Source organism: Sturnus vulgaris, chromosome 22 (genome assembly GCF_052056855.1).
Source record: "Sturnus vulgaris isolate bStuVul1 chromosome 22, bStuVul1.hap1, whole genome shotgun sequence".
Classification (NCBI taxonomy): domain Eukaryota; kingdom Metazoa; phylum Chordata; class Aves; order Passeriformes; family Sturnidae; genus Sturnus; species Sturnus vulgaris.
Window position 1 is genome coordinate 10,408,262 of NC_142264.1, and position 27,917 is coordinate 10,436,178.

The following is a 27,917-nucleotide window of genomic DNA, read 5'->3' on the forward strand; positions in this document are numbered from 1 at the left end:
TCCTGATGGCTGCTGGCCCTATTGCTTCTCAGAACAGCTGAGAGTGGAATCATTTCCAAAGCAGTGGTAAATGAAGAGGAGACTTGGCTTGCAAGAAAAATTTCTTTATAGGTGGATTTGCAGAGCGCTGCACTATGCATCTACAATATCTTTTGGGCAACCTCACCCCACTTTGAAGTTGGCCATTCTTTGAGCAGCTGATTGGATTGAAAAACTCCAGAGGTCCCTCCCAAACTTAACTGACTGTGGTTTTCTTTTCTTGTAGAGTTCTGGCAAAGATGCTTCTTTTGGCTTCGTTTCCATCTCCCTTCATGCTCAACAGCTTTCATCATGTTCCCATCATAAGCAGTTGTTTAAACTGAAGTGATGTGTAAACATCAGGAACAGTTTCTAAACTGTAGTGTGAGTTTCCTTCCCTCATAGTTTAGACTTTTTTTTGCTGCCATATTCAGATGGTATTAAAAATCAATTTTCCTTTATTACTATATATTAAGAGCTAACAACTTTTTTTTCCTCAGAGAGAAATGTTTTACCATGGGGCAATAAAGAGATTAATTCTCTAAAAGTTAATGAGTTGTGTTTTCAAATCAGCTTTGGTCCTGTGCACTCTTTGTTGGAAAGCTGCAGAAGAAGGAAAGACAAAAAGAAAAGAGCCTCCGTATTGGGGATCTGTAAGATTATATTGCTACTGCCTTTTTAGTGAGAGTTGCATTTCTGCATTAAAACCGGAGTTGAGGGAAAGGTACTGTTTTTATGGATATTGGTAACTATTATCCAAACACTTCAGTTCATACCTAACTTCATGCTGTACAGCATTTTGCTTAAAATGTAAGCAGTTTAAGTTGCCTTGACTGGTAATGGACCTAATATTGTGTGTTACTGCTGCAGGAGCTGTGTGCTGGGCAGGGGATTGCTGGCAGTTCACTGGCTCGCCTGGATTTACAATTTTATTCTGAGGGCAGGACAGGATGGCGGGGCAATTAAATGGAGTTCCATATACCAGAAGTGTAATTTATCACATGTGTCCTTCAAACTGAAGCTGCCTGATCTCAGAGTTGCTGCCTGCTGTGTGCTCAGACCTTAACCTCTGTGTTTAGATTGCCAATGTGGTGCCAATTAGTGGGATTGGGATGTGGACACTGAGGAATATAACTCACTTCACATGGGCTGCCAAACAACTAGCAGATGTTGAGCTAATGGGTCTTGGCTACCACCAGCCTGACTTGGATTTCAACCCAGAGGTGAAGGAATTTATTTCTCTCTCATTACCAATTCCCTTGTCCCAAGCATTGGGAATTCCATCAGCTTACTCTGGGACATGATGTAAAACATTTCCCCTCTCCCTCAAACCTGTTCCCAGGGTGTCTGGTACGCTGCTTTATTTTGATGTTAATTTGCCACCTTTGGTATGTGTCATTCTACGGGGCAGGCTTGATGATCCATGGGAAATGAGAGTGTGAGCTCAAACATGCAGCTGGAATCCTGGACAGGAGAGCTCTGTGTGAGTGTGGGGTGGGTCAGGCACTGTCCCGAACTGTGATGGAAAGGCTATCCTTCGAGTAACAGGAGCCCTAGAAAGTGGTGGGTTCTGGCTTGCTGGGATCTTGCCTTTCTCTGCTCTCATGGCTGGACATTGTACACTCAAACCCTGGAAAATGTATAACTGCAAGCTCAAAGTTTTCTTTCTGATGCTGAGTCAGTGCTGGAGAATGGCCTGGCAGGTTCTGTGGCTTCTCTGGTGTGATTTAGAGGAGCAGGCAGTAGTTCTTACTCAAGTCACTTGGTCTATTCAATCTAGAGGAGTCTGAGGGGAGACTCATCACAGTTACAACTTCCTGGTGAGGGGAAGCAGAGGGGCAGCTCTGATCTCTGCTCCCTGGGACAGGGACAGGAGCCAGGGAACAGCTGGAGCTGGGCCAGGGCAGGCTCAGGCTGGAGCTCAGGGCAAGGTTCTTCCCCCAGAGGGTGCTGGGCACTGCCCAGGCTCCCCAGGGAATGGGCACGGCCCCGAGGCTGCCAGAGCTCCAGGAGCGTTTGGACAGCGCTGCCAGGGATGGACAGGCTGGGATTGTTGGGGGGTCTGGGCAGGGACAGGGGCTGCCCTGGGGGATCCTGGTGGGACTCGTCCAGCTCAGGAGATTCTGTCACAGAAGTACAAGTGTGATAAGGGAATCTTTGTCTCCATAACCTCAGCAGCTTCAGGAACAGAGACAGGGAAATGGGAGGCTCAGCTGAAGGAAAAGTAACACTGAATATTGGCTGGCACTTAAATCCCATTTCACACTTCTCTGTACAGCCAGGTGACATGTTTAATGAGTGTGTGCAATATTAGGGCTGATGCTTTTTGTTCTCTCTGCAGTAACTGTCTTTTGTCCTGTGAGGATTTTGCCTTTGACCTAAAAATGCCATCTGTACCATTCTGTCCAGCATTCAGGTATTCACCAATTTCTTTACCTTGTTCATTTCCCATTGCAGTTAAAGACAGTGTTATTCCCATAACAGGTGTTTAAAAAAACAAAATACTACTTAATGGGAAGTTTTCAGTTATAGCTTATTTTCTTACTGACATGCTGGTTTGAGGTGTCAAACATCATCAGCATCAATATCAACAGGAAGAGTTGAATGAGGGTTAAATAACTGTCACAGTTATTATTCAGTGAGCAATGAAAATAAACTGCTTGCAAGGTCCTGTCATTTCTTGCTTTTCTTTGAGGTTCTAAAAATGTTTCATTCAGTGATGTATTTCATTCTGAAATTCCAAAGAGAGCAATTATTTTTAATTCCTTAGTATGAGCAGAACTGGATCTGTAAAAGTATAGAATAATAGGGAGTATGGAGCTTTAAAACAGGAAAAACGGTGGGAGAAAACTGGCACCCCAGTCCAAGAATGACATCCTTGGGAAACATCTGGTGAAGGAATCTAGAGAAGGAAAGATAATTTTGACTTTCTGCTGGGAATTCTGCAGAACTTGGTACAGAATTGTACTGCCAGTGAACACAGGTGCACTTACAGATCCTGCAGAAGTAACCCAAGCAAAAAACTTCAGTGAAGTGAAATCCTGTGGTTTGCAAAGGGAAAATATATCAGAATGAGGCAGCAGGTTAAAAAGAAACTGAAAGGAGCAGTGACAAGGGTGAAAGCTTTGTAAGGAGCTGAAGCTGATTTAAAGGCTCTGTGCTGCAGATGAAATGCCTCAACTCCATCAGTTGCTGTGAGAGAGAGAGAGAAGTTCTGATGTGAAGCAGCAGGGAAAGAAGGCTGGAGAGGCAGGGGCACCCTTCCAAAAGCTGAAGTCATGACCAAGTGAGGAAGATAGAAAAGAATAAACACTTTTAAAGCCTTTCAGAAAGTCTAAAATGTAACAGTTCTTTCCCAGATATGTTGGGAATAAGAAGCTTGTCCAAAAGCTTGAAGAAACCCATGGAGACCAGCGTGTGAAAAATCAGGAGGTGGAGCAGAAAGAAACACTGGGTTTCTGAGGCATTTACATTGTGCTTTGGTTTCCTTACCAGAACCCATCTCAAACCCAACTACTAATTTAAGAATTTAAGAACAGAGTGAGCAATACCTGCCTGCAGGGACCAGAATGTCAGACTCCTGGGAACGAGTCAGGAGAGGAGCTGCTGAATAAATAACACCTGTATGCAACCTTTCAATTAAAATCTCCTCACTCTTACTAGAAAACAGACAGGGCTGATATGATGCCAGCTTGCAAGTGAGTTCCAGGGAACTTGGGGAGCAGCAGACAGAAATCTGGCTTTGTATTGTGCAGTGTTGTCAAAAGAATAATGTAGATCAGAATGAGTTGGCACTTGATTTTATATGGATGTGGAGCAGTAAGCATGTCTTTTGTAAAAGGGAGTTGCACTTGAGGAATCTTCAAGGACAAACATCTGGATTTGGGTGTTTCATGTGTGGTGTCCTCAGATTTTCTAACAGCTCCTGACATGGTCCTTTGTCACAGCACCTTAGAGCAGCTGCTTTCCTGGGGATAAGAGGATGTTCTTTAGCAAACCAGTGACTGGTTAAAAGGTGAGAAAAGGTGTAGCAGTGATGGTTGTTATACCCAAGAGCAGTTAGCATGAGACTGACAGAAGTCTTAGGAGACCTGAGGAGGCAGTGGATGGAGAAATAAAGTCTGAGGGAATTCGAAGCTTTGGCGTAATCAGATCTAAAACTGCCGAAGTACCTACCCTCTGGTCCTGTGGAATTGGAAAACAAACCAGCAGGTTAAACTTTGGGTCAGTAGATGTGGAGAAACATGTGAGACAGCTATAGCTAAAGGAGATACTGCCTCCCCCAGGAACACATCCTGGGACAGTTTGCAAATGCAGAACATCTGGGCCTGAACAAAGGAATGGGACAAAAGCAGTTGTTCCCCATTTCTCCTTAATTCCCTAGCCAAAATTATGGACATCAAATGGAAGTTCAGGAAAAAGAAAAGGAAACACTGCTTTGCCTGCTGATTACAATGTGGCACCTGGTGCAACACTACTCTGGTGCTGAGGGTTTGCAGCAGGGTAGTGCTTGGATCCATTCTTGGATCAAAGGTCAAAAAGTGTGTTGTATCAGTATTGAAGACCTGATGTGGAAATTTTAAACTGCAGGCTGCTGTAGTCAGGGGATGAGCTGGGGACACAGCTCCCATTTCTCTCCCTTAGGCTACTGTCTGAGACATGGCACTGGCCAGGTGAAGCTATGTTCTGACCTGGGAAGGCTCCTCTTCAGTGCTTTATTCTCCCAAAATGCATTTTATTATTTCTGTGCTTGCCTGTTTGAAGCTACGCCCTCCTCTCTCAGATGCTTTTCTTGCCAAAAAAAAAAAAAAAAAGAAGAAAAAAAAAGTTTCTTTTATGAAAACACACTTTTTGGTCTTTTTTTTTTTTTCATATAGTGCATTGAGTTTTCATGTGTGTAACTTCAGTTTATTGTGTTTGTACACAGACTGCTTGGACAGAAAATAGAGCTGCTGCTTAAGTATTTCCATATGTGTTCAGCCATATTGCTCAGCTATATTCTTTCACCTAATGTAACTTGTAAAAATAAACATCTTTAAAGTGTTATTTTTATGTGTTGGTGAAGAGTTAATGGAACTAGAAAATGTTCCAGACCAGTGTCTGTCCCCACTGTGGATTGTGAGGAGGCCATGTCATGTCCTGCTAGTTTTTAAGCAACCTACAGCTTCATGTCTAGGAATTCAAAGGCCAATTAGTTGATCCCTCCAGGAGACTGCTGAACACAATCCTCCAGACATTTGAACACAACACAAGACTTGAACGTTCACAAGTTTTCCATTTATGAGGATTTGTTTGTTAAAAGTGCAGAGAACAATCCAGCCCCTGCCAAGTACATGCTAGGCTTCCACAGCCCTGCTGGCCTCAAGACAGAATGTGTTGTCAATTCTGGTTTATTTAGGGCAGATTTGCAAAGCTGGTGTGTTGATATGGCACGAGGAAGTGTGTGATAAGTCCCATCTGTGCAAGCTCCATTTCCTATAGGCTGCCTTGCACAGATGGTCTCCTTGGGGATGGTTTTAATTTCACACTTGAAGCTGAGAAAGCCAGGTTTGAGGAGATGTGCTATATGTTGCTTAAGGCACTTGCAAACTCAACAGAGATAAAAGTGTTGGGGAAGAAGTAAATGGCAGGAAGTAATCACCTCTGTCTCCTGAGTCAGCCCATGTCCCCCCACCTTTTCCCATGCAGCAGGTAAAACTCTGCCTCATCTTTTGATTCTTTCTGGGGAATTGAACCATTTTTTCACTGCAGGAAGAAATTACTGGGAGCCCTAATGTGGAGGATGTTTGCTCCTTATCTTGTGTGAAAACATGCTTATTTGGGAATGCAAATTGTGATAGGTCTCATTTTGTCTCCTTTCTAGTTCTCAGCTTTTCCATCACCAATAGAAGTAAATGCAATAGGAACAGTGGGGTGAAGTTAGAAGAGCCCAGTACTGAAGCAAAGTCTGTGGCCTTTATGTACAAGAACAATCTTGTATATAAAGTTCTAGAATCCTGCAGAGTGTGGGAAGAACCTTGAGATGCTCCAGGAGCCTGTTGATCATTCCTGGCTGAAGCTGGCCAACATCTCCTTGGTGTGTCTATGCAAAGTACCAAAAACAGGATGCAGCCAAGACTTTTCTCTTCCCTTGTGACTCTCTACAACTCCCTGACAGAACCTTGTGGGTTGGTCTCTTCTCTCAGGTGACAAGTGACAGGACAAGAGAAAATGGCCTCAAGTTGTGCCAGGGGAGATTTAAGTTGGATATTAGGAAAATGTTTTTCATGGAAAGGGGTGTCAAGCATTGGACCAGGTCTTTTCCCACCTCACTGATTTCATGGTGTGTAACACTGAGATATGTTGGGATACTCCAGAAGGACCTCATGGAATTTGCTGATGCATGATCACCCTGTCACAGTGTTAGGAACACATGGGACTTTGTTTAGGTTCAACTCAGAGGTGAAACCAGAAGCTGGTCATCAAAATGAGAACGAACTTGTATGATAATTCAAGTCAGTTTTGCAGATTAATATTTTTAGCACCTCCTTTGAGGGAAGCAGCCCAGAGTGCCCAATAGAAACAGAGAGATGCTCAGGAGTAAGGGAATGTGGGTGACGTCGAAGAGTCTCCTTAAAGGAAATATTACCAAAAGCATGGTTTGTTAGTGATGGGGTGAGAACCCTGGCCATGTTGATATGCCAGGGTCTGCAGAAGATGTGCTGGTGCAGATGCTGCTTCAGCCTTCAGCTGGAAAAAGAGAACTTGCTGGTCAATGAAAAAGAGACCAGGGTGGCAGAAGGAGCAAGGATTTAGATTCCCTGCCCTGGTGTGTGTTCAGGTATGATGATGATGATGATGATGATGATGGTGATGATAAGAATGCAGCAATGTTCTGTGGTAGCTGCTGGGGATAGGAATGACCTTCAAATGTCATCACATGGTCAGTATCTAGTTTTGCATTTTGGCATGCAGGGCACAAGTGGGATGAAGGAAATCTGTTCATTAGTAACCTTGTGATAACAATAGCTGTGGCTGCAGGAGGAATTTAGGGCCCCAAAAGAAATTTAAGTTTTACCTTCTAGCTGTTCTTCGCTGAGCTGTTGTAAATGAAGGTTTTTCTGGGGCTCTCGACTTGGCCTGATTTTCAGAGATTTTAATGAGAATGGCAAAGCCACATCCGGGTATGGAAAACAGAGGTGTTTCAGAAATGGAGGAAATGCTTATGAAGGAATTTTCTCAAGTAAATCAGTCTGCAATTTCCATCAAGGAAATATCCGCTGAGATAAAGTTTTGTGAAATTATGAGCAATTTCAGATCACAAGGGCATTACATTCTTGCTGTTGGGGTTCTCTAAGCCTGGTTTATGCCTTTTCTAGAATGGAAAATAGCTTGGAATCAACTGGTTGTGTTCACATGTTTCAGTATTGGCCTTCTGCTGTGCTGTGTGTGTGGTGTGGTTTCATTGGATTTTTTAGTCTCCTTTAGGTGCTGTTTGAAATGCCACCCATCCCCTTGGTTCTCCAGTCCAGGAGAACTGCAGTGCTTATGGGTCTGTGAGTGATGCCCTGAGTCCTGCATCTCCTCCCATTGCCTGGAGAGAGACCAGACACTGTATTTTTGGATTAAGGGACTGAGAAATCCCTGGGACGGAGTGAAGGCTGACATCTGCTGTGGCTCTGTGCCTCACAGGGCTGGTCAGCCCAGGATCTGTGCAGCCAGCAGGGAGAAGTGTCTAAGGCAGGAGTTGATCCAAAAATGAAGGTTTTCCTAGAAGTGTGTGTCCTTTGATAACGAGACAAACTGTAAGATATGTCTTAAACAAAGTAGAGGAGAAAACGAGGCAACGTGCCCTGCCAAAAAAGAACCTGGCTAAAACCAAATCAATGAATTCAAATGCTTCTATTTGGTGAACAATGGGAAATTGCTTTCGGAGCAAAGTCCTTGAGAGCGCTTTCCTCATTTCCTGTCTCTTCTGGCATTGGTTTCCATTCCCTGTATGGTTGTTAGAGCACTTGTCAAGGAGCTGCTGAGGTTTAACCATGGACAAACCAAACTCTGCTATATGAGCAAGGAGATTTGCCAGAACCCCCGAGGCAGAGTGGGGTGCAAAGCAAATATGCTTCATTTTTCCTTCCACTTCCCATCAGTGCTTGCACCAAACCCCATGGGGATGTGGTTGGACAGCCCTACCCAGCAGGATCCTGGTGACTCTGCTGTCCTGGGGATGGGGTGGGAGACTGTCAAATACAACAGGAGGCTGTATTGAGGTGGTTCCAGTCCATTTCAGCTGACAAATCGTGCAGTATCTTCTAATCTCCAAAAAGGAGTGGCAGGTACACAAGTGCCACTGAACCATCTGTAGATGGAAACTCCATTTCATTCTCTGGAAGATGGATATCTTTTATTTCCTGTTAGTTCATCCAGATTCTTCATGTTACCAGGAAATATTTATATCATTTATAAGCATTCATAAAATGCAGCCTTGGATTATGGAGCATTCATAAACATTAAAAAAATACAAAGTAATATGAAGAATAAAAAAATGAGAATAGTATAGGGGTCCTCTTTCATTGATCTGTGACTGGCAGAAGTGTTGCTTGTCTTCCTGAATGTTCTCCAGTGCATCCATCCTGCCTTCTGGAGCTATAACAATGCAGCAAAGCTGCTAAATCACTCCATCACTTAATTTAATGATTGATATATGGAGTAAATGCAGGATAGAAATAAGTGCATTTTTGAAATATCCAATTATATTGAACTGGGCAAAAGAAATCAAAAACACAATTAATGCAGGATATCGAGTAGGTTTGAGCCTGACCTAATAGTGCCCCCAAACCTATGTTTCTTTCAAGTATTTCTTAACTTCAAGATTTAAAAGTAAATTTTGCAGATTGGTGTGAGGTGCTTTGCTGAGGCCTTGAGGAGCATACTGGAATTAGTGGGGCATGGAAATTGTGTAAAGGGTTTGTCTGACTTTACTTCTTTGCTCCATGGCAGTTGCACAGTCAGTTCTGGTTAAAACAGTCCAGATAAAATGGAGACCAGGTTCTCTTCTTACTTTACTTGTTGTTGCTGAAGATGAAGCCCTCTCTTGGAATTAGGCCTGTCTATAATTTCTGGCAATGTTCCTGCCCCACTGCTCAGTGTGGCCAGGTGCAGGACATGGATGTTCCCAGCACTGCCAACCTGCCAAATTCCCTGGAGAGCCCTTGACCAAAGAGCTGCAGGAGGTTAAAAGGATGTGGCTCCCTGAAGCCCTTTCCAGGCACATGTTCTCATTGTTCTTATAACTGGAAAGGATTTAAATGACAATCCATGCTGGTGGCAGACTCAAAGCTCTTCTATTCATTTGATGTTTATTAACTCCTCAAGAAACAGCAGCATTCAATGTAGAAGAAGGTACACATTCAGTTTCTCCAAGGCTGAGGACTTATTTTTTATCAATTTGGGCTACGGATTAAAATAATGAAAAAATGCATTCAGCTTCAGCAGATTTATTTAACTGAAGCCTTACTCTTTTCTGCCTTTGGCCAGATGATCTAGAGGAGTTTATTGGTAGATGCTACAATGAATGCCTCATGATTCTGCTGTCTTAAAGATAACAGCATTTATCCCATTGTCTCAGGAACTGCTGCTGAAATTCATGGAAAGGAGAGCAAGATATGAACTCTCTTACACCAGAACTCAGCATTCATCTCTCCAAATCCTTCAGAGGTACCAATAAATGTGGTGAGCCATGTGCCTGGGTTACTGGAAATCCATGTGTTTCCCAAAGCTTTCCAGAACCATCCATGTTCAGATTCTGCTTAATCACAGAAATGGATTAATCTGGTGTGCTTGTGTCTGTTCTTTTTCTGGAAACACTAGAACAAAAGAAATTGCTGGAGTTTTTCATCTGATGTAACAGTCAAAAGAAAATAAAGGAAACTTCCCCAGAGCCTTTTATTCATGAAAGCTAATCTTTCAGCGTTCCTGAAATATCTGCTGATCAAAACTTTGTTCCTCTGAAAAATGGCTCAAATTTAGAAGCCTGTCCATTCTCAACATTCAATTCTGTGTTTTGTTTCTTTGTTCTCAGCTCTTCTGACATTTCAGTGGGATGGGGCTGGGTTTGATGTTGCAGCTCCCATCTGCTGTATACAGTTGCTTATTGGATAAATAAGGAACAGGAGATGGGAGGGATTGTGACCAATCTCTTCTAATGCCAGAGTTGTGGAGCTTCAAAATAACAGTGGAAAGGTTTAGATCTCTCTAAGTCCATCATAAGGACATAATTTTTCATGCACCATGGACAAGTTGTGGAAAGCTGTCGTGTGGGATGGTGCAAATGCTAAAGCTCATGTGAATTCAAGAAACAATTGAACAAATTGACCAAACACTTCCACAAACACAATCTCCATCTCTGTCTAGCAGATTTCTAGAGGCTGGGAGAGTGTCAGGGAAGTATCTGTTCATGTATGCTCTGCTTTACTATTCCCTTGGCATTTGCTATTGCCCAACTTTGGAGACAGGACATGGCTTGACGATTCTTTGATCTGGAAGGGCCATGGGGAAGCAGGAAATGCTCTGCTATCCAGTGAAGCACCTTGATGGTCTTCTCTGCAGTAACCCAGCCAGGAGCTAACAGAAACGACTGGTAGCTTTGGGGAACACAAAAAAAAATAAAATGAGATGACAAAAAAATAAAGGCATGGTGAAATACAGATCAAAGAGAGTCTGAATCATTATCTCTCAGCAAGAAGATAGGCCTCCACCCAAAGTGTTAAATATTAAGATGCTGTTGTGGTTTTATGTGAACCCTTGGCCTGCAGGAGAGGGTGCCTCATTCTGCACAGCTGACAGAAACTTGGAATATTGAGATGAGTTTTGTGTGTTTGTCACTGGTTTAACATGACAGCTCTGTTCCAGTCTTCTGCCCTGATGGCCAACTTCATCAGCTCCATCATTTCTGGGCTGCTTCACTGAGGTGCCAGTAAATTCACCATGATGGAGCAATTCCTTCCTGCAGGAGGGGAAGGGTTTTCAATGGGCCAGTGTGTGTTTACAGAGGGCTCATCCTGGATGTAGCACTTTATCCCTTTGGTAAGCTCCTGTTTACTTGGATGTTGTGGCCCACCTCTGTTAGTTAACAAGTGAAAGGGAAGCTCTGGCCTTTGGTTTCTCCCACAGCTACATCTGCAGTGGCTTCTCTGATTTGGATGTCAGACAGTGCTTCACAAAGCCCTGATTGGATCTTGGCTAGAGTGGAAATGGATTCTGTGCTTCTTACAGTGGTAGGAATCCTACACAAGAAAAAGCTGCTGGTGCTTCTGCTGTGCTCCAGTGAACTGGAGTGAACTGGAAAGGATGAGACAAATACAGAAATGCAGTTTGGCCAGCCAGCCATTTTCCGTGTTTCCATTGCTGCCATGGGTCCTTGGAAAAAAGTCACTTCTCCCACATATGTGTTTTTAAACATTATGTTCCTCCGGCCTTTTTTTTTTTTTTTTTTTTTTTTCCTTTTAATCAACTTCAGCCCTCTTGTTTTCCCCAAAAGCTTTAGTCTGTGTCTCGGTTTTCCCCTCCTCAGTATCCCTGGTGAATTCTGCCTTACAAAATCTGTGGACATAAATTGACCCATCATTAATACAAAAATAAAATAACAATGAAGAGACACTCCCAGATCCCTTTCAGTCTTTGGTGTGGTCTGTCTTAAGACCATACCCATGCTAGTGAGGGACTTGGGGCTCATATGGGGCAGCACTTAATGGTAACACCACAAATCCAGTGGTGAGGTCATGGTCTTCTCTTCACAGAAATCGGATCTGGAAATTGTCTTGCTAACACGTTTAATCCATTTCCTTGCCATTGTCTGATTCTTTCCTGCAGTACATTTGTTGGTGGTGTGCCCAGTCTCTCATAAAATACCCACGCAAAAGCGCTTCCACTGTTTCCCTGAGGACTAATTCCTTATATTAATTCTCACTCTTTCAGATTTTTTTTCCCAGATACTCAGCCTACCTTTTGCTCTTGGTTCATTTCCTTGCTGCCATGCCTGTCTGCTGGTGTGGTCTTTGGTATTGCCTGTGAAGTCCAGGTTTGCACCCTGCAGGTCGGGTCTCCCACTGTGCTCAGGTTCTGCCTCCACCTGTCTGCTGATCCTGGAACAGTCTGAGCTTCATCCCGAGGGGCAGCTCTGATCTCTGCTCCCTGGGACAGGGACAGGAGCCAGGGAACGGCTGGAGCTGGGCCAGGGCAGGCTCAGGCTGGAGCTCAGGGCAAGGTTCTTCCCCCAGAGGGTGCTGGGCACTGCCCAGGCTCCCCAGGGAATGGGCACGGCCCCGAGGCTGCCAGAGCTCCAGGAGCGTTTGGACAGCGCTGCCAGGGATGGACAGGCTGGGATTGTTGGGGGGTCTGGGCAGGGACAGGGGCTGCCCTGGGTGATCCTGGTGGGTCCCTTCCAGCTCAGATCCTGTGAAGGTGTTGGCTCAAGCAGGTTCTGCAGCAGGTTTTTTCTGGTGAGATGCCAAGGGTTCAGGAGATGCATGTAGGACCCACACAGCTGGGATCTGCTTCTGGAGCACTTGTAGATGTGTAACCCATAACACAGATTTTCACAGACTCTGTGCCACTCCCTATTCTGTGAACTCCCCGGAGCCACCACACGATGACATGGTCTTGGTTATCCATTTATTTAAGAATATTTCTCTTCAGTGTCTTTAGTTTACTTTTTTTCTCAGACTTCCTTTATTTTTCATTGGTAAGCTTGAGGTTACACAGGGTGACTTTGTTTCTGTGGCCTTCTCCCAAATTATTTGAATAAGGATCATCTGCTCAATTTTTAATGTGTTTTTCAGTTCTTTAGAGTTGTCTAAGAAAGATGGAGCCAGCAGCAGCTTCTTTCCAAAGGATTCTCCATAAATATTAAGTACAAGATTTTGAATTATGATGTTTTACCTGAATTTTGCAGGTTGTTTTAAAAACAAAATGCATTCTTTCAGTTAGTCTGGGTAAGGTTTATTTTTCAGGAACCTGTCTGTGGTTCACTGATCGCTTTAAAAAAAATCCTAAATTTATTGAAGCCAATTGCAGCCATAAAGAATGAAGTTGTTGATGCTGTTTTCATCAGCATCCAATTTACAATGTAAATCTCTAGCTGATACCAAGAGAAAAATGAGCAAGTGTCATGTCACAAACTCAGTATGAGAAGTGTTTCAGGATTAAAAAAAGTTAGCTTTGACACTGACCCCTGTGTTGCACTGACATCTAAAAGCAGAGTACTGGGAGAGATGGAGGAGTTAATGTGTAATTCATTCTTTGTTATGTCTCCATCACTGTTTCTGCCCACAGGTGTGGACAGAAGCAGCCAGCAAATGCTTGCTAGGATAACATATCCCATCTTTGTTTTTAGCATGTATGTTAAAATAATTTGGCTTTCAGCAAGAGCACTGGTGGTGTCTGAGCCTTGAGCTTCCTCCAGAATATCTCTTCCCTTTGCTGACAAGGTTAAATAGTGAAATCATTTTCTCCTTCAGTTTATTTTTACTGGTCTATTTTATCTCTGTCTTATATGATAATATTTCTTCTGAAGTGATAATGTTTGGCTGAGGCTATCAGCATAAGCTGTGGCAGGTGGGAACTGAAATTAAATTTGTTACTTTCTCTAACAACTAAAATTTTGCTCCTGTAAAAAATCTTGAAAGAACCAGATTGAAGTAAAATATTTCAGTCCATGTGCTCACTGGAAAAGGGGGTGATGGGGGATGCTTCTGACTGAGAACTCCTGTTCAGCAGATGCCCTCTGCAAGGGAGGAAAGGCACAGGTACATGTGATGGGGATGGGTGAGGTTAAGCCCATTCTCTCTCCTGGGAGTCCTCTTGCCCAGGCTGCTACAGAGGAAAAGTGCCTCTGGCTGGTCCTTCCTAGGCTGTGCTCAGGTGAGAGCTGATGTGTGTGCTCAGTGAAATGCATCTTTTTTGGAAAGGAATACAAAGCCTGTGCCATGAGATTCTGAAGTGCCCCATTTTGAAAAGAGTGATGCAATAATCCTTAACATGTCTCTACCAGCAGCCAGGCAGTGCCATTGCTGCCAAGGAAAAGTGCTGGCACTGAGGGCTTTGGGAGATCTGCTCCAGCAGTGTCCTCAGTACCTTGCACCCTCAGCGTGCCACATGGAGGCAAGGGGGAAACACCTTTCCCATTTTGGAGATGGGAAATGGCACCTGAGGTTCTTTGTCCGAGTTACTGAACGGAGCCAGGTGCAGAAATAATCCCAGGTTTCAATGACAATCAGTAAAACATTACCTCAGTGCAGTGATGGTTGAGGACAGTCTTGCTTCACTTGTGCCATTGGCCCTAAGTGGTGCTCAGGCTGTAAATGAATGTAAATTTGCAGCTTAGGCTGTAAATGCTGTAGTTTTAGGTAACCTAAGCTCCTGCTTTTCTTCAGTGATTCCTCATTTGCAGGAGGTGGAGCTGTAAAAGACACTGCTTGTCCTGTGCTTACAAGTGTTGTCCATGGGATCTCCATGGGATCTCCTGCTGATGGCAGCCTTCAGGAAGAGGGAGCTTTCCTGTCATTCAAGGCCACGTGAGACTCCACTAGTCCACACACAGTGGGAATTATGTTGTAAAGGGCCAGTCAGGAGGGTTCCTGACTTTGTGCTGCTTGGCCGTAAGTGCAGGGAGGAACTGCACAGGATAGAAGCTCTCCAGTCAGGATGCTCCTGGAAATGAGTGTTCTTTTGTGGCTGCCCTTTGACTCCAGGAGCTGCTGTGTCACCACCACTGCAGCCAATGTGCAAACCAGGAAAGGTTTTTTTGCCTGTCATGTACTCTTTCTTTCTTTCTTAAAACACTCATACCATGTACTGTTAATTGCTACTGGAAGAAGTTGTGTTGAAAGTGGCTAAAGACCATCAATCCATTTTTAAAACCCCTTACTTGATTGGAAGTTAATGCTATTTACTGTCCACCCAGGATCATGGAGGAACAGTCCTACCCATGGAGGATACGTTTAATTTGTTACTTATTTGTTCTGTCAAACAAGTGGAAGTGAGACGTGTACAGCAGTACCATTCTGAGCTGGAGCTTGGGCATCTGTTCCAAGAGTCATATGAAAATTGTGGCAGTTGGTGAGAATAAAAGGTATCACAGAACTACAGACTGGTTTGAGTTGGAAAGGACCTTAATGATCATCTTGTTCCAGCTCCCTGCCATAGGCAGGGACAGTTTCCACTAGATATGATTTAGAGTTAACTTTTGGTGAAGTTGTGTTGATCAGATTTCGATCACATTATAATTTCTGTAATCCTCCTAAGCATAGGTTTGTAAGCATTTTTCTAGAGGTCTCAGTTTTTACTCACTGTGTGCAGCGATAATCTAATATTGGGATTTTGGAAAGACATTACTTGTGAGATGCTACCAAGGTCTGGAAGTAGCTTTTAAGAATGATCCTGGGGCAGAGTCCTTATAGAAATAAAAGGCAGTCACATCCAGTATTCCTAAAGGCTGGAAAAATATGTTGCTGCAATTTTTAGTAACAGTCTGTGAACAGGATCCAGAAAAATCCATTCTTGGCTGAGACATTCATGTTAACAGAAGGGTTTTCAGAGAACACTCTGGGAAGTCATTTCAGGATACATAAAAGTTGTAGCCTGGAAGGGGGCTACATGCATGTGGTTTTCACAGGGGCAAAAATCCTGGCTCCTTGGAGCTCCTGCAGAAGGGAACATGATGTTCTCTTTAGAAGAAGGGCACTAAAAGCACAGCTGCTGCCCAGCACCGCAGAGCTCAGAGCATGCTGTGCAGCTGCAAATAGATATGATGAAGGGGTTGTTGTTGGGTTTTGGTGGGTTTTTTTTAATTAAAGCTATGGTCTAAACATGTTTACATCAGTGTTTGTACAGTCTTGCAGTTCCAGACATTGTACACAGCATAAAAACTCCACACGAGCTGCAGACCAGCTGAACACCTTTGCTTTAGCAGCCTCCTTTCCTTTGGAAGAAAGGAAACTCATCCTGCTCTTCCTCTGGATATGGATTATTGAGGATGGGCACCGGTACAGTAGCCCCAGTGATAATCAGCCAGGGGTAAGATCTGGTTCTGGAAGAAAGTGGGGAACAAACTCCTGTCCTTTGCCATGCATGGCCCAAGAGTAGCCATTCCTGACAGCATTCTGCTCCATTGGAGTTGTTTTTCCTCCCTTCCATGTGTGTTCCTCCCAAATCAGGATACTCTGTGACATGTGTATGATTCTATTAACTAATAAAACAGAATTCATTACTTGGGGTGATCTCTTGGAAGCATGTTTGCTGCTGGCTTGCAGGTCCTGTTTTTCTTTTTTGTTTTTTTTTTTTTTTTTTTTTTTTTTTTTTTTTTTTTTTTTGTTTTTGTTATTTTTACCAATGAAAGACTTTCTCTCTTGAGCTATCAAATGTCAGTGTGAAGGTTTAAAGATTTGATTTAGGTAAGTCTCTGTTGAAAATTCTGTTAATTCTGCCTTGAGGTGAGAGAGGAAGATTAGATGAGCTTGTGAGAGTCCTTCCATCTCTGCTTTTCTCTGATGGGTGTTTTCATGCCGCTCATTATTGACATCACAAGTGCAACTGCCTGAGTATGTGCCACCATAGCAGGGATGCCAAGCAAATTCAGTGACATACTATATACTCAATACAAGCTTGTTCCCAAGAATTTTCCAACTTTTTCCAGCATGAAAATAAAAATAAAGAAGATAAAGTAATTATATCTGTATTTCATTTTCAGTTTGGTCAAGTTGGTCAATCAGAATCTGAGAGCGTAGAGGATGTGGAAAGAAGGTTATTGTCCAGCCATCTGGAGGAGAATATCAAAGGTCCCTGGAGAGGTTGTGTTATGCAATAGCCAAAGCTCATGACTTACCTTCAGGAGCTGAAGATAGGAAACATGTGGAGGGTAAGGGCAGGATGTAAACAGTAAAGCATGAAAGAAATAGTAAAGCTTGCCTGGGTGCAGCCTGATGTTGTGAGTGTGAGATCAGGCAGGGAGGGTTGCAGTTACTCAAACAGGAAACTGGAGGGACATTTCTCCAGTGTCTATCCTTCCATTATCAGCTATTTGTTAGGCTGGGCTGATAATGAGGAGACATTTGTCCTCTAGCCATGGCGTTGTCATTCCTGGGACAGTCTGGCAGAACCACAAACTCACTCTCCTGTCTGCTCCCATAGGACCACATCAGAATCACTGATTGGGTCTGGTGAAGCCTGAAAGAAGCAACCAGTCCTTCAGCCCCAAGAAAGGGAAATCTTTATCCACCATTTGTGCTGATCAGAGCCAGATGTATCATGAGGAGGACAGCAATAACAGATGCCCAACTTATGAAGCTGTGCCTGTCACGTGTGCTATGCAGAGAAACAGGAGCTTCTGAAAGATTTTTTTAGTGAAGGTCTCTTAATTATAATAGCTTGGATAGAATTGAATAGAAACTCATAAGGGCAGAAACAGAATTGTTAGTCTTCAACTGTTTTGCCTGAAAAAAAATCTTCATTCGGCAAGAAGAATGTTCTAGTTGCTGTCCCCGAGGTCTGGGGGCTCCTGTGCAATGGTGATAAGGGATGCACCCACAGCTCAAGAGTGCAATGTTTCTGTTGTATTTGAAACAAGAAGAGCAGGGAAGCAGAGATGGTTGTATTTGTATTTCAGAATCACTTCTGAGAGTAACTGCCTTCACCTGCTGTGTCTGCAGCATTTCATCTGACACAGCTGATGTGCAGGAGCTGATGTGCAGGAGGCAAATACTGACTGTCTGATTTTTGGGACACTTCCAGTAAAGGTTTTAAGCCAGTGGCATTTCTCAAATGGGAATTCTTTTCATACAGCTGGATGAAAATTTCTAACAAGTTTCCCTTGAAACCTCTTGAAGTCTCCTTCTGCAATATGGGAAATTACTCTCATTAGTAGAGGAGTCACTTCAATTTAACGAGGTGAGCTGATGGAAGAGGAGTAGAAAATGCCCAGTGCCATGTTAGAGGTTTTCCATGTCCTGTAATCAAGCATACAATACTCCAAACAGTCTTGTTTTATCAGGTAGTTGCTGTTGTTTCTGGCAAAATGCAGCTGACGAAATGCACAGCTTGGCTCCCCGTGCAAAGGGAGCCCTTTGGAGGAAGTGGGGACTCCTCACCATGAGTAACTGATTAGTACCAGATTGTGAGAACTCACAAAACCATTTGGAGTTGGTTGGAGAAGTAAGAGATAAAATAAAAAAACTAGAATGAATTGCAGATGTGTGTTGTAGATTTTAAACTGGGAATCCTGAAACTACTTGCCTAAGCTGAACAACATTAAGGGCTTGAGAAACACCAGGTCCATGGGAATCCTGTGTTGTTGGCATGATGTCCACAAGCCTCTGTTTTTCAGGCTAGACACCACATTTTCAGCTAGAGACTGTTTGGGTTCCAAGCAGATTTTTTAAATTTTGTTTTAAGCTAAATTTTTAAAAAATGCAGCCAGGAGAATATTTGGCTTTTGTTTCTATACCAGCTGTTTTTGTTCTCAGAAACTGATTTTAGCTCCTGGTGTGTTTCTGCAATTTGTAGCTCATGACTTGCAGGAGCAGCTGATCCACTGCCAAGTGTGCCCTGTGTGCAAAGCCATGAAACAGAGGGCAGGCAGAGCATTGGTCATCAATTCCTAGAAAGAAGGAGATTTTGGGTGGTCATTGGACAGGATCTTGTGACAGTGGAGCTGGCTGTTTCCAAGAAATCTTGTTTTTTAAGAGATCTTAAAGTTTTACCTTTAGTGGAGCTGATTGCAACAATGCCCATAGAGCAAAAGCTGGGAAAGTTTTGTGCATGGAGCTCTTAGGAAGAGTTTGATAGAGAGCAGGCTGGAGCACCTGTCCTAGGAGGAAAGGCTGAGAGAATTAGGATTAGGTCTGGAGAAGAGAAGGCTCCATGGATACCTCAGAGCCCCTTCCAGTGCCTAAAGGGGCTCCAGGAGAGCTGGAGAGGGACTGGGGACAAGGGATGGAGTGACAGGACACAGGGAATGGCTCCCACTGCCAGAGGGCAGGGCTGGATGGGATATTGGGCAGGAATTGTTCCCTGGCAGGGTGGGCAGGCCCTGGCACAGGGTGCCCAGAGCAGCTGTGGCTGTCCCTGGATCCCTGGCAGTGCCCAAGGCCAGGTTGGACATTGGGGCTTGGAGCAGCCTGGGACAGTGGGAGGTGTCCCTGCCCATGGCAGGGGTGGCACTGGATGAGCAGTAAGGTGCCTTCCAACCCACAGCAGTCTGGGACTCTGATTTCCACGTTCTTCCGTTCTCTCTGGTTTGGGAGGCTGTCGGGGATGTGTCCCCGCCTGAGGCCGGGCCCCGCTCCCTCCGCCCCCGGGCCCGGCCTGGGCAGGGTCGCCTCACGGGACCGAGCTCCCGCTCCTCGCAGCGCACACCCGGAGTCTGGTGCGTTTTTGTTGAGATGCTCCTCTCAGCCATTGTTTCACCTTTCCTGCTTGTTCCCTTAACAACCGCTTCTGCTCCAGCCCCATCCCCCCCACGCCCGGCACACAGCGTCCCCAGGGGGCAATGCCATTCTCTTCCCTTCGCCGCCGATGGCGTCAACATTATTCTTCATTTGTCTGCTCTAAGAATACAGAAAGGCTGTTGGGATATCTGTACTGCTGTGAATGCCAGCCTTGTCAACTCGAGTCCTTTCGGAATCCAGTTGCTTTCCAGTTTCTCTCTTTGATCTGAGCCTGTGGTTCTCTCCGGAGCTGTGGTTTGTACAGGCTATGCTGCTCCATCGTGTGCTGCATTTCAGGCACAGTGAGAGTGCTCATGTGCTCGGGCTTGCTCACAGATGTGCTGCTGTACCAGGGCTGGGATGTGAATGAGGAGCCAGGGATTGTGGCTTCATTCTAGCAAGGCGTTGAGGTGGGCTTTCATGCTGAAGAATTGGTTTTTTAGGGATGCTACTTTTTCTGCACAATAATTTATGGTGCGGTACGGTAAAAACAGTATTTAGATTTCTAATGCAAGGAGCCTAAACTGAGGAAATGCCAGAGCTAAGGATGCCTGCACACCACCAACCTACCACAATGTGGGTGTGAGTTATGACAGTGTTTAATTACGTGACCACATACCAACCTTTTTTCCCCAAGAACTGTTGCTTTTCCCAGTGTTGAAGATGGATGTGCTCTGGAGTGGGGAGTTAAGAAAGCTCTTGTCTGTCACAGCTGTGCCTCACTTGTCACCCCAGGCAGGGTATGCAGAGGGCATGGAGCAATGTATTCCAGGAGGAAAGGGAATTCTGCATTCTACAAAAACCTGACTTCTATTCTGAATTCCTCCATAGACGTCTCAGACAGAGGCAGCTGTCTGGAAGCTGAGTATACTCAGAGCAATGTTCAGAGTTTCAATTAAATTGTCCCTGGAAAGAAAAAGTGAAGGGATTTGTGGAATAGAGAACAATAAGGGTAGTGTCAGGGAGCAGGACTGGTGAAGGAGAGCTGTGATAAGGGGATCCTCTTTAGGGAGGAAAGAGCCAGATAAGTAGTTTATAACCTGTAGAACAACCTCAGTAAATAGCGGGGGAGGTTTAAATGACAGAAAATCTCTCCTTCAGATCCATTACCGAAAATGTACTGCTCTGCCTAAAATCTTTAATAATTTTTCCCACCAACCTGGTTGGGGTAGTTTAATCAGAGCTACTCAATGACAAACATGGAGCAACACAACTGTACCAGTATCTCTTGGGTATATATTAAGCTGAGTGCTTTACAAAATAAGAAGTAACTCCCTGATCCCGAGAGCTGAAGATGTGCATGTGCCTCGTGTCAGTGCCCCTTCCCTTCCCTTCCCTTCCCTTCCCTTCCCTTCCCTTCCCTTCCCTTCCCTTCCCTTCCCTTCCCTTCCCTTCCCTTCCCTTCCCTTCCCTTCCCTTCCCTTCCCTTCCCTTCCCTTCCCTTCCCTTCCCTTCCCTTCCCTTCCCTTCCCTTCCCTTCCCTTCCCTTCCCTTCCCTTCCCTTCCCTTCCCTTTTCCTTTTTTTATTCTAATGGTATTCCCAACACCACTCCCATTCCTGTATCTCCAAGGCAGGAACACTGAGACACAAGAAGGGCAGTCCCACTGCTGGTGGGATGAGCTGTGAGCCAGCTCCAAGCTATGGATGTGTTTAGCCTGGACGTTCCTTGCTGTGTGTAATACTTTAGCATATTACATCTTCAACAAGAATGTTATAGTCTGTCCTCCTTTGTCCCACAAAATCCCTTTGCTCCACAGTGAATCTCACAGCACCAAAAGTGGAGAGACTTTTCTTTTGGTTATGAACAGCAGCTTGTTGTAATCTTTTAAATTCAAATCCTCCTCTGTCCAAAATGTGTTCTTGCTGAGGCTTGGGCAGTTTTTGAAAAAAATTATGAGCAATTTACTTTTAATTTTTGTCTTACTAAGCCTGATTATTGTTTTAATTATCCATTGTTATTGTTTGTGACCTTCCACTAGAATTGTTCAGTGTGAGTTTAGAAAGATTCCTGCTTTTATGTGCAGAGGGTGTGACTGGGAGGAAATGTTTGTTCAGATGGGTGGAACCACTTATCTTCCTTGTGCTTGCTTTGTGGGACATTCATCTTCAGTGAATGCTGCAGGATCACTTACTGAACTGTTTTATCTTTCCCCAGAAAGAAAATGTTATTTAAGATTGAACAGATTGAACTGTCTGTTCCCCTAAAGCCCCCAGGTGATGCTGTTTACTGGGGTGGAGTGCTTGAATGACACAGATGCTTTAGTACCCGATTTGTAGCATTTAGGAAGAGAAGGAATCATAGAGCCATGGAATGGTTTGGATTAGAAGGGACCTTACAGCTCGTCCCATCCCATTCCATCCCTACCATGGTCAGGAACACCTCCCACTGTCCCAGGCTGCTCCAAGCCCCAATGTCCAGCCTGGCCTTGGACACTGCCAGGGATCCAGGGGCAGCCACAGCTGCTCTGGGCACCCTGTGCCAGGGCCTGTCCACCCTGCCAGGGAACAATTCCTTCCCAATATCCCATCCATCCCTGCCCTCTGGCAGTGGGAGCCATTCCCCCTTGTCCCCATCCCTCCATCCCTTGTCCCCAGTCCCTCTCCAGCTCTCCTGGAGCCCCTTTAGGCCCTGGAAGGGACTCTGAGGTCTCCATGGAGCCTTCTCTTCTCCAAGCTAAATACCCCCGGCTCTCCCAGCCTGGCTCTTTAAGAGACACCAGGAGAAACTGGAGGGGAGAGACTGGGAAAGCCTAAACTCCAGAGAAGTTTCCCTCTGGAATCAAAATCTTTTATATTTGGGTTGTGCAATACAGCCATGAGGCAGGAACTGAATGAGCTTTCATGAATGAACTATTAAAATTGTCCCTCCCTAATCTGTAGTTGGTGCATTTCTGGTTTGTGTCTGGAGGAGTCAGGAGTTGATGGGATGCTGGAAAGCCAACACTGCCACTTTGGAGTCCCTGCCTCCAGTAACTGGTAGACCCACTGCCTTGGCCTTGATGAACAGGCAATTCAAATGCTCCATGTTCTAGACTTCATTTCCTAATTTAAATGCTTTTTAAAAAGCTCTGGTTCAGTGTTTCATTTCTCATGGCTTTGGTGTAGGAGGAATGGGAACACTGTACTGTCCGAGCTGCACCAGCCATGGAAAGCAGCAAAGCAAAGCACTCTTGGTTCTGTACGAATTCCAAAGGCCCACTGGGGATCAGAGATTGGAGGATATGGCTGAGGAACAATTATTCCAGAGAGCTTTAGAGGTGTGCAGCTTCACCTCTGTGCTACAGACCTGTGTGTCACTAAGGAAAGGATTTTCAAAGAGATCCTTTGCCTGATGCTGGTATTTCATAGATACACTTTGGAAGTGTCTGATAGCTGAGGTTATGTCTTCAGCCATTTCAGTAAGGAGAACTATACAGATGCATGTTTTTAATGATATGTGCACCTACTTAGTTTCTCTATATTAAGTATCATTCAATTTTTAAAAAACAGTTGCAAATAGTTTTATATTTTAGTTTTTATTTATGTTTGATTTGTTTAGGGCAGGGAAGAAGCAAATACGCAGAGGGTTGACTTTTTAAAAAATAATTATTAAAAATAATTATGTTACTTGATATACAGATTAGATATTTATTATTTATTTAGAAGTCACCAGTTTAAAAAGTTTATCTGATCAAAATAATATCAATAAAGGGAGTAAAACTGTCAACTGCAGAAACCACTGTGTCATTTCAGACCATGCACATTTGGGAACAGGTTCATGTTTCAGCTTCTTAAAACCATTACCTCCTGTTTTAATGAGCAGCATGCTTGTTGGAAATGAACTGAACCTCCTGGGGGGAACCCAAATGAATAATGTCCCACTTTTCATTAGAATCTCATTAGTTTTGCAGTTATGAGGTATAAATCAAAAAAACGTAAGCGAAACCAGCAGTCCCCAAAATACAGGGCTGTTCAGATTGCTGCTAATGGATGTCTGACTCCTTTACTTTATATCAGCCTGTGATTGGAATTCAGCAGAGTACCGTGGGGGCCTTAGGCTTGGGCTGGTTAGTATAGGTAATTCCTATTCACACGGATGTGAAAAGGTGGGAATTCTGCTGCCAATGCCTTCCTGCGGGTTTACATCTGCAGCCTCTCAGGCACGTTTGACTTGGCTTGGGGAAGATGCAGTTTTAAAGGATTTCTGCCACAATTGTGAAAAACATCTTTTAAAAGGCTTAATTGAAACTTTTGTCTTGAATGTCTTTTGCAACACAGCGATTTTAATTTTAGTGAAATATGGACACTGTGGATCTGAAAATGGGCATTAAAATAAAGGAAACTTTCAATGTGTTTCCATCACACAGTTTTTGCAAGCTTATGTTAAACCAGATCATCTCAGATCATCGAGCGTGGGATTCATATAACTGGCTGAGGTGTCCATTCCTTTGCATTCCATGGGGTTCAGTCTTCCCTGGATATTTGGAAAATCTGGATTACTAGGCCTTCTTTTCCTGCTGTGTTTTCTTAGACAGTTGGAAGCAGGAAGAACTCATCATCTTTACTGCAGACCCTGATTTTCTGGGACAGGTCATGAGTCACTGGGCTATTGTGGTGAAGGTGCATCTGTAGGAATAAGGACCTGGCAATAATACCAAACATGAAGTAGATCACTAGCAGCCTTATTTCCCAGCTCCCTGCAGTAGCTTCAGTGGTCTTGAGAGGAAAAAAATTCTCCTGCTCTAAGAGAAAGATTGGGTTTATTTCCAAGCCTCAGTGTGATGCTGTGTCACCTTCTCACTTCTGCAGCTTTTTCCCTTGCTTGGCACGGGCCAGACCCCTTCTGAAATTACAAACGCAGGAACGGGCTGCACTCCGAGGCAGGTAAAGCACAGCCCCACTCAGAGAACAACAATCCAAGGGACTGCTGCCTGTGCTGGGGTGAGGAGTGGTGCAGGTGAGAGCCTGTTCTTGGGCTGCTCTGTGTGTCCTGGCTCTAGGTCCCTGTCTCTCCTCAGCCCCAGTGCTGTTTGCTGGGTGCTGTTGTTTACCCAGCCCCAGCCCACGCAGGCAGCTCTTGCCTGTGTAGCCGTTCCATAGCCAGGCCTTCAGGACAAAGCTCCACGTTGGCTTTTTGTGGTTGTGTCTGCTTAACCATATGGTTTTTATGGTAAATACAGAAGAGAATGTATAGAGCAGTTCAAGGAAAGGAAAATGTCTCTACTTGAACCAACTCCTATGGAAAATCCATTCCCATTTGTAGTGTTACAACAAAAAGACAATCTGCCTGCATTCACGTAGTACCCTGTGTGTGTCACTGTAGAGAGCGGCACCTTTCATACTAAACATTCACTCCCGGGGCTCAAACAGATTTAATAGCTGAGATTGGAGGGCACATGCAAGTCTGTTCAAACTCTGCTGTAATTTGACACGAACTTTGATTTTCTGCCAGCCTGCAAATGTAGGTCAGGAAAAACAGGTACTTGTTTCTACAACTCTCTTATGGTTGTGCTAGAACTCATGAGAGTGTTCTGCTGGCTTTTCTTTTTTTCTTTTTTGAAGAAGATTTGCATTGATTTATAAATCTTTAAATTTAGAAAGGCAAACCAGTCTTTCATTTTTTCCAGAAGTACTTCATTCTTTCCACAATATGTGTTTGAAAGGCTGAACTCTCTCTTACTTGGAGACTGGGGGAGAAGAAGAGGGAAGCGCTCACCACTTTGAAATGCTTTACATTTTTGAGAGCAGCACAGGCTGCAGTAACAAGCAGTGTGAGCCCTTCCCTCTGGAGTGCCCTGGGATGCCATGTGGCCTCATTAACTTGGCTGCTCCAGGAACAGATTGAAAGCTGCTATTTTCATGGATATTGTTTAAAACTTGGCTGCAGTGATGAGGTGGGGAGGGAGAAAACAAGTAAGGGAGAGAGCAAAAAAAAGAACCTTAAGGCTGATATTGCTATTTTTTTGGTTACAGATATGGGAAATGTTGCCGTTTTGCTAGGATAACATCATTTTGGCTTTGATATGTTCCATTTGGGATGTTTGCTTTACGCTTGCTAAGTTTAACTTGGATTGAAATGAGGAACTTGTTCAGATTTGCACATGGCTCTGTGAAGTCTCTCTTGGTGGTAGGTTAAAAATAGAGCAGTTTTGCATTATTTTTTTCCCCTGTTGTGGCCTAGATGAGGTGCAAAAAGACTTTGCATTGTACGTGCTGTCTTCTGGGTTTCATTCCCTCCTGAGCTCAGGGCACACCAGTGTTGTTTCTCCTCTGGAGGAGCTTTAAGCCAACTGGCAGCTTGTCCAAGGTAGGGCTGAGGGAAGATGGGACACCTGGACACGTCTGTGAGTTCCTCAGCAGGGCGTGCACACAGGTGGAGTTTGTCACTCTGTTCTGTCCCTGTGGATCTGTGATGGCTCTGCCTTTAGCTGGGTGTGGGGCTCTAGGTTGTCGTTGAACCCTGTCTGAAGTGTTCTGTGTGTTCTCAGGGGAGGAGATCTTTCCTCAAAGCTGGGCTGTGAGGGAGAATGTTGCTCAGGAGAAGATCAGAGTTGTTCTTGTGCTAAGCCCTTTGTCCTCCCCATTCTGGTCTGAAATGGTGCTGTCAGGCACTGCCTGGGCAGTCAGTGGAAGTTTGGGGAATTTGGGAATTCGGACAATACAGCCGAGGATGGATTTGACCGTGGACCTGAAGCTTCCTGTTAGAATCACCAAAACCCCTGAGCTGGAAGGACCCACTGGAATCATCAAGTCCAACTCCCGTTCTTGCCCAGACCCCCCAACAATCCCAGCCTGTCCATCCCTGGCAGTGCTGTCCAAACGCTCCTGGAGCTCTGGCAGCCTCGGGCCATGACCACTTCACACGTTTGATGGGCACTGAAGGGTTTTCACATTTGGATATTATTCAGCATTCCCTTCCTCCTGCCTCTTCCTCCTCCTCACCCCTCACAGAAACACCACATTCCCTCCTTAGTCAAAATACACATACAAGTGGCCTGAGATCAATGACACCGTGGTCATCAGTTCTGGTCAGTGGAGCTGTGTGTGGCCTTTGGCACCAGAGCATGCTGGACAGGAGTGACAGACTGTCTCAGTCTGTGTCCCCAGGGTTTGGGGAGCCCCACCTGGGAGGGAAGGGCTGCCTACCTACCTGCTTTCTCCTTCAGTCCTGGGAATGACAGCCCTATGAAATTTGCCCCTTGTAATAGTGATTTATTTCGGTTTCAGTTTACACTGCATTTTAATTAAAAAATTCAAGTACTGGGCAGTTTAAATTTCTTACAGTAAATCAGTAGAGACTGCTGCTGTGGTGTAAGTAGGAAAATAGACACTTTGATGAAAGAGGGCTGGGACAGGTAATGGTTTTTGTCCTGGTTATCCCTGGGGTGACAGAGCTATGCAGGTCTGCTGACAGGGGTGAGCAGAGTGGGCTGTAGGGAAGACATCCCCCACATCAGCAATACAGAGAGGAGAAAACATTTGGATTTTGCAACCCACTGAAACATTGTCCTCGTTTCACATGAGAAAATAGCTGCCCTCTTTAACTGCTGTTGGTCATGACCCATCCACAGACGAGGTTTCTGTGAGCTTAGCTGTTCCCTCGGGTACCCAGGGCTGGAGCCATCTCTGAACGTGGGACTTGCTGAGCTTCCAGCAGCTGAAGAACAGCTTTTGCTGCTGTACTGTGCAGATGTGAGAGCAAGCCTGGTGCCATCTGACCAAAGCTTTGCTGTTTGCAGACTCTTTCTTCCCTGGGACCAAGTCAAAGGAGGGAGCCGGCAATGCTTTTGCTGGAGCATCGTTTGTCGTAGATCAATACAGTTTTAACTGGCAGTTCTATCCAGGAATCCCTTCTTTTTTCCCCCCGATTGTTTGTCCAGCCCCGCCGCGGCCGGGGACTCTCGGATGGCACAGGATCAGATGGATTGTTGGAGTGTCTGAGGCGTCATTGTCCTAAGCTTGGCTTCTGATGCTGCGTGCGGCCGCGACAGATGAGCCTTGGCTTCCCGGCGGGCGGGCAGCGCATCCCCCAGCTGCTCGGGAGAATTGAGGGAGAGAAAAGGAGAAAGGCAGATTATCCCATTATGTTTACAGGGCATCGGTCACACAAACAATAACTGTCCTCTTTGACAAGAGGATTGTTTAATTAGTTAAGGGTTTGATAAAGAGATGACTGAACATACAGTGCCCTGAAGGCATCTGCCTTTTAGTACAACGGGCACGTCCTTCCTTCGAGCCCTTGGCTTTTCCTTTTCCCCGAGGAGCACCGGTGGTCTCCAGAGCTCTGTTCCAAGTCTCAGAGCTGCTTACTTTAAGCATACTAAATTGAATTTCTGTTATCTGAGAAGCAGAATTATAATTTAGCTGCCTGTGAATTAGTTCTGAGCATTCAGAAGGAGGGAGGCAATGTGAGTTATACTTGGAAGTACATATTTTTTCATGTGTGTATCCTGGTGTTA

At 44.7% G+C, this 27,917-nt stretch overlaps 1 protein-coding gene across 10 annotated transcripts in view; it reads left to right on the forward strand.

The window, feature by feature from the left end:
- Positions 1 to 27,917, forward strand: part of EXD3 (exonuclease 3'-5' domain containing 3) — a 248,101-nt gene that overhangs the window by 12,060 nt on the left and 208,124 nt on the right. Inside the window, exon 2 of one of the 10 annotated variants that reach the window (XM_088177395.1) lies at positions 2,360 to 2,434. The exons of 8 other annotated variants lie outside the window; for them this stretch is intronic. The gene's annotated coding sequence lies outside the window, so the exon portion shown is untranslated. Of the gene's footprint in view, positions 1 to 2,359; positions 2,435 to 9,625; positions 9,715 to 27,917 lie in introns of all 10 variants that reach the window. One more of the 10 variants, XM_088177396.1, reaches the window with a different exon arrangement.